This window comes from Galendromus occidentalis, unplaced genomic scaffold (genome assembly GCF_000255335.2).
Source record: "Galendromus occidentalis unplaced genomic scaffold, Mocc_1.1 scf7180000077443, whole genome shotgun sequence".
Classification (NCBI taxonomy): Eukaryota; Metazoa; Arthropoda; class Arachnida; order Mesostigmata; family Phytoseiidae; genus Galendromus; species Galendromus occidentalis.
Window position 1 is genome coordinate 15,319 of NW_003805431.1, and position 7,141 is coordinate 22,459.

The following is a 7,141-nucleotide window of genomic DNA, read 5'->3' on the forward strand; positions in this document are numbered from 1 at the left end:
CGGGTCTATTTATATACAACAAAATCACAATCCGAACCGGACTGGAGAATAGGAAAGTGATTCGGCGTTCAGACATGTCGGTCCACTCCTCAGATGTAGTCGAGGACCATTTCAAGGACAAGGGGCTCATAGCGAACAAGCCGCCGAACCGAACGACATATTGAGTGTCGTGCGAGTCGAGGCTAGAGTTGACGTTGCTTAGACGGGCTGTTCGAGATTTTTTTCCGATATGATAGGCATGAGATCGATTGCTAGGAGGCCGACAGAAGTGAGAACAAACTTTTCGAGCTGCTTTGTTAGCTATCCTCGATAGCATCTGATGGCGCGCGACTACTTCCTCACGATAAGTATGGAGCTACAAAGAACAAACACATCTAGGAAGAACCCAAGCAAAGGCACACAGATTCTCACACGCTCTCTCTCTGTGCTGTAAACACATTCGGGGCAATATGGAGGAGGATTTCATTAACGATCGAAATCAACAGCGGCATTGAACTCCACGTTCCTGTCTGTGGCGACTTCGGATTATTTCGGGACCTGGATAAACAATCCGCAACAGCGAAAGCAAGACAGTCGACCCTCAGCACAGACGTAACGGAAACCATGCAGTCGGACAATGTCGAGGCTTGGTGAAACACCAAAATTAACATATGGCTCCATGCAAATTTTGGCTTTTGCTTTTGCGGCCCCGTCCTAGGACCGTCGGGTATTTTCGCTCCCTGTCACGGGGTCGATAAGTTGCTCGATATTCGTCTGTTCGCCCGGAGCCATCACGAATATTGCAACAATCGTGATTTGATGGGGCCGAGAGATGGCCCGAGCACGGCGTTACATTTCTCTCTTCGACGTGGACGGCCATCTCTCGGAAAGTCCAAGTCGTTCGAGTGTCCCTACTGCGACGATGGCTCGTGAATTCACCTGAACCTAGGCAGCTGTGGGTATATTCCTAGGCAGATTCTGGAATTCAGGGATAGGACGACAGAGTCGCCTAACATCATTCTCATCGATCGATTTTGCGAAATACGTGTTTGATAACAGGAGCAGCAATGGAGATCACGTTTCGATTGTCTCGAGATGGTGCAGATCGGAGACGGGAATACGCGAGGTCCTCGGAAGGAATATCGAACTCAAAGTGCCCACCATCTATTCCGAATGATGATGATCATAGGGAAGTCGAAGGTCTCAGCGATGATTATCGCCGCGAAGAGCATCCCAACGAGACAAGATCGACTGGCTTCGCTACCGCGCAGCTTTCACGACGATACTGATTGAGCGCGAGTGATTCTTTCGTAGCTGTGTGCTGGGTACCGTACTACATATGTATACAAACAGTAGACGGAAATCCCGCCAGAATCAATTCGATCAACTAGACGATGCGGTAAATAAAGGGTAGCCCCGATAGGATTGTGGGGACGATGGACGAAACGGGAGAATGCTCGGAATCACAAATTGAGGCGAAGAATTCGTTGAAATTCAGGGCGAAGATTCGGAACCGGTAAGGGTTCGCACGCAGTTATCCATTCGGGGCGCGTCGCCTTGAGTCTTCCATAGATGGATCAAAAGCTCAGGGAGGAGCCTCATTCCTATTTCTAGAACCCCAGTTACGTAGAGGGAGGGATGAGGATTGCTCTGATCATACGTGTCCTTGAATCGCGACGGCTCTCGGGAAGAAATATTCAGAATCTTCCTCGCGGAAACGGAAGGTGGGTAATCGTTTCCTCATACGGTTCCGCATTCATATGGATATTCTCGTATTCGCGACTAGGACGGTGATTTGCACCGTGGATGAGGCACTCGGCAAAGCTGACCTCAGCAAATTTGGTTATTGGTCAGAAGCCCGTGGGGCAGCCGACTCGGGCTGAGCGTCGGCTTCAGCCCCCCTGCTAAGTCAGTCAATGGGCAAGCGGTAACGGCCAAGACCTGGCTTGGCCTCTCGCCGTGAAGTGAACCAGGGGTGTGAAGTCTTGGCGGCGCGGAGATTCGGGTAAGGGTGAAGCCATGCTAAGCTCCGTAATCCCCATAGTCGCTCACTGCATAGACCAGTCGCTCGGTCAGTCAGCGTGTGAGTGGGGCGACCAAGCGGACCGACTGGGTTTGTTAGGGATAGAGAAGGATAGAGCTGAGAGGGGGCAAGAGGGAGCTAGGGCGAAGGAGTGAGAGACTCGCCGCGAGGCCTAAGGGATTAACTCCCAATATGCGACAGCGTCCTCATTGAGGCAACTGGCGAGCTTGCTGGCTGGGAACATCATTCGGTCACAGACTTCATTTCCGTTTTTATCCGTTCTCGTGTTCTTTTTCTCGGAAACGGCCTCTTTCGTGAGTACGAACTCTCCTCTCCTCGGAGCTCTCCGTTTGAGGAAACTCGGTGTCAAGTGCTGGTCCACTAAATCAGTGAAGAAAATCGTTCGAAGCCGACAATCAATGTGACACTGGATTGCTGACACTTTTTCGGGAATCCGTCCGTCGAATCTCATCTGGTCGCCGACAGAATCGGATGGCTCGGCAAGTCGCTCCAGTACGAGCCAAGCCGGACGTCACTTCTTCAGCGGAATGGGACCGAGCCCTCGCTACCCACGGACGACGATCGAATCCGGTTAGTGGGCGCGAGCTGCAGGCGACACTGGGTCTGAACTCCACCGATAAGCTGTCATCGCTATCGAAAACTCACCTGAATCCCCGAAGCTGCACCGTACTGAGGGACCGTCAATAGAGAGAAGACTATCCAACAAGCCAGCCAGCCGGCGAGCCACAAATGGGAGCGGGGTAGAGGGAGGGGCAATCGTGCGACGGGGACCTCATCTGCGCTTCGGGCACTGGCTCGCCAACAATGGTCTGGGAATTGAGGCCGGTTCATCTTCCACTGAGTTCTGTGAGGGCATCGGGGAGCAGGGACGTCGGGGGGACCGCGCAAAGCAAAGGCCTGATTGGAGATGGACGTGGCCATTCACATCGAGACTAATCTGAGCTAAGCTCCCGCATTGCTGGCTCGACTAAAGCTCCGTCGGCCAACGCGACGACGGACGTCGTCTCGCGTACGGACCCGACGGCGATTGTGCGAAGCTTTAGGTCGGATTCGCACCAACCACATACGTCCACGTCGGCGTCGCCACCACCAACAAACCACTGTATCTACTTCGAAGCGAGGGCCAATGAATGCCAACAGAGCCTCCACTATATTGGGATGATGACATCATTCCTACGAAGCACTGAATAGCCGTCGCCGTACCGCCGTAGTCATCGAAAAGAGGCAAAACTCCGACGACGAACCCCGCATGCACATCTGAGGGTAGAGAGCCATTCGCCGTGGTCCGTCACAATGTGGTAATCATCACCATTATTATTATTCGTTTGGTCCTGAACCAGCGCATCGAACTTCCACTTCAACACCGGAACAACAAAATCTGATTGATGTGAGTAGCTACTACGTAAAAACTAAAGATGCCATACGAGACCAATTTCCGATTGGCTCGCAATCGGAGGATTCCCGATTCGATGTGATGGTGAGCTGCTGAGAAATCTCCCTCATTTACGCCCCGATGCCCGGAGAGACACAAACTCGGCTCGGCTCGAGAGCTCTAGCTTCGATATACCCTTGCAGCGTTCTTATTGTTCCGGGATAAATCGCGGATCTCGAAAATATCACGACAACCTCAAAGGAATGCTAGACCGAGATCAGACGGACCCCACACCACTCAACTTTGTTGACAACAAACAGAGACGAATATCTCCCAATCCATATTGAACGTGGAGCTGCCACGTCGTATACGAGGAATGATCCCCCGTACTCTCATCCAATTTTCCCTCGGAGAACAGAAGTTCTATTCCGGGTGGACTCGAACACAGTATAGTGTCTTATTCCCTTCAAAAGAGACAAAGAGGGCCGATGTTTGATGTCATGGACTTCGCAAGACAATCGGTACAAGATTGCTGTTTACTTAAGAGCCACTTCCTCGAGCTCTCTTAATCATCCCCGGTCTCCTTCCTCGCTTCCGTTGGTAGTCGGAGCTTGTTGTTCGGCTCCACCGAACGGTCAATGGGAGGACACGCTCTCTGTCTATTTCCCTCACTCACTCAGTGCAGTTTTCCTCGGTGAGCTTCCTCTCGTTCCCGGTCTTCCGGGCACGATCGTCGTCGGTCTACTTGTCGGCGGAGTCTCCGTGATCCACTCGAAGCGATCGGCGATCTGCGAGAGACACGGAATAAACTCATATACTCCTCAAGTACTCAGACACACCGAGGGGAACAATACGGCCCGTCGACGGAATTCGAAAGCTGTTCCACTCGGGGATTTTCCCCGACTTGAGCTGCAGCTGAGCGCTCGAACACGCAGCTCCGAATCCACGCCCGTCCGAGATGCGCTCCTGTCTAGATATGATAAGCCTAATAGCGGTGTCAATATTGAGAAGTTCAGCGATCATCGGACACTCAACTCGCCGCTCTGATCTCCGAACACTCACGGGCCGCCGCGATCATTTCATCAGTAATAAATCGTCCGGACTTCGTGCTTTCCTTCAGAACACCCAATTTTCTGTCACCGGTGAGATTTTTCCCAGAGAACCCGGACCGGAGTGCGGACCGGTCTATCTGTTCTTCTCAAGTGCAGAATTCCATCGCTTCCATTCCAACTTGGAGTTTTTTCCGTTGTCGCCGCCATCTCCGCTGTCTTCCGGGGTTCCTCCGACAGTGACGACAGTGCCAGCGACGGATCTCACCAAGGGAAAGGGCTCAATGTACAAATCATGTCGCTTCTGAATTGAGTGAAAATTCTTGTACAGCGTCGCACGCTCTCTCTCTCTCCAGACCCCCCACCGAACTGTCGCTCCTTGTCAAAATCAGGAAAGTTTGCGTAGAAACGAGAAAGTTACAAGCGAAACAAATGTCATGCAGAGTAATTCGGATCTCCCCTTCCGGGGCATCCAAGTGGGTTTCTCCCTGCTCTGAACCTACCGGAAATCACGGCGACCGAGTGGAGAAACTGACTACCTCTGTCCCCGGAGATGCGACGCGACGCAGTACTTGACCATCGCGACGATCGGAAGGGGATTACAAGGACACAATCCAAGCTCCCGTCCTAGTCCCTTGGATCTCCCAATCGGAGAAAATTAGGGAAGCTTCCTAGCCCGACTCAATCCGGTTCAATCTTTCCGCACCGCTACGATTGTTTATCTCTGTAAAGAATCCAATAATGTTTAGCGGAGAAGTCCACATGCTTGGTATCCACATGGGTTATATAAAACAGAGTTACGCCCCGGCTGAGCGCGGGCGACCGGCCAGTCACTCCGGGCCACGTTCGGCCACCCAGCTCAGACCAGTCCACGCGAGTCGAGCGAGGCCAGACGGATTTTAACGTTTCCCTCGAGGAGCCATAAAGGCCTCAGTCATAAAAGCAGAGCGTCTGTCAGTCTGTTCGTCCCACGACAGAACGACCGACGGACGGAACCATCTTTTCTCTCATCGCCAGAGCTGTTTCCCGTCTTTCTCCTCAATTTTTCCTTCAGGCTCTTGTCTTCGGCGGTAGTTCTCTGCCCGTTCTCCCGCTTCCTCACTGAGGGACGGAATTCTCCTCTTGGAAATCATGAAATTCTACGCCCTTGTCCGCTAACATTGAGAGTGTCTCCCCAGATGTCTATCCCTCGGCGTAATGGGGATAGCCGTCGGAGACAGTAGAGGTTCAGAAGCGAGGAGATTGATATTCACAATTTGGAATTTATTCCGGGGAGCAATCCTCGAACAGTCTGGAAAGAGTTCTTCCAGTCGGGGTGACGCTCGCCAGAAAAGTTCAAGAATTCTCCATAGAGGGACATTGATACCGTCAGGCTCACAAAGAGACGGCTCGTGCCCTTCTTTGAGCCTTCACGACGAGATTCATTATGAGATCACCCATTCCTGGTGCCTGCTAATTACTGATTACTGCACCCGATATTTCTGCCTCCCGGAACGCTTTCGAAGTTCGGGGAGACATTCAGGCAAATCGCTTCACTTGCACCGATTGCGAGAATCGATGGATGAACAGCGAGACTGTGAAGCTTCCCACTGTTCCTTCGCATGCTCATTACTCATTATTCCCCGTGAACTCCGTTTGACATACGGGAAGTAGCATCGAACAGACATTCGCGGGAAATTATTTTCAGTTTCGCTCGCTCCGCCTGTGCAATATCTCCGTCTCTCGAAAGCTCCCCCCTCTTTCGGATCGCTCGCTGACTAGCACCGTCAGAAGCCGTCCCGAGGACGCCGGAGAGGTGGAAACTTTGAGAAATTGGGCCATACGTCACCCATGTGTAACAATCGTTAGTTACGGTTTCCCATAGTGTTCGTGCCCGAGCATTTCCTTACCTGCGATTCCGCGACCCGGCAGCTCGATTCCTCTAGGATGTAAATCAGACGGATTTGCAAACTCCGCACCAGCCTCCCCTCGCGCGAGATTCTCAGGTTGGGCGTCAGGCTCCCGGTGGACGCTCTTCTGCGTGATACTTCGGACGATTCTCACGATCGCCGCTACGGTAAAATGAACAAGTAAAATCACCGATGAGTTCGAATCTCGAAACTCCATTCGAATCCGCTGCTCCGAAAAGAGTCTCCGTCGGATGCACAGCGACTGATGGACGCGAAGTTCCGTCCGCTCGGTTCCGGTCGGAGGAGTCGCCGAATTCCTGGCACGAATCATTCCCCGCCGCAGAATCCTACGTTCCGTCCGCCGTAGCAGAATCCGTCAGAGAGCCTTCGCTGCGAGTAAATTTGCGGCCCCACAATGGAACAGTCATTACGAATACATTACATTATTAGATCGCCACGTGTATGTATTGCCACCGTGGTAGTTCCGACGTTGACACCGACGGAGCGTACTCCGTGTACATATGCATGTATGGATATCAAAGGTACGGGCTCGGAACAGATAAGCTTTGATACGTGTTTTTCTCTCCAGATCATTCTAGTCGGGAAGTCGTCATCTTCCTTGCCCCTCCTCTGGAACTTAGGAGGACTTTCCCCTGCCTTTGGCGGAATCGGAGTATTCTCCATCGGTCGAGTAGGTATATTTCCATCGATATCATGAACTCTCAAAGAAGTCGGGGCTTACGATCTTCTATTGACAGTTCCGCTCTATCGTATATTCACTCTTTGAAGAAGCCTTTCGGAATAGACT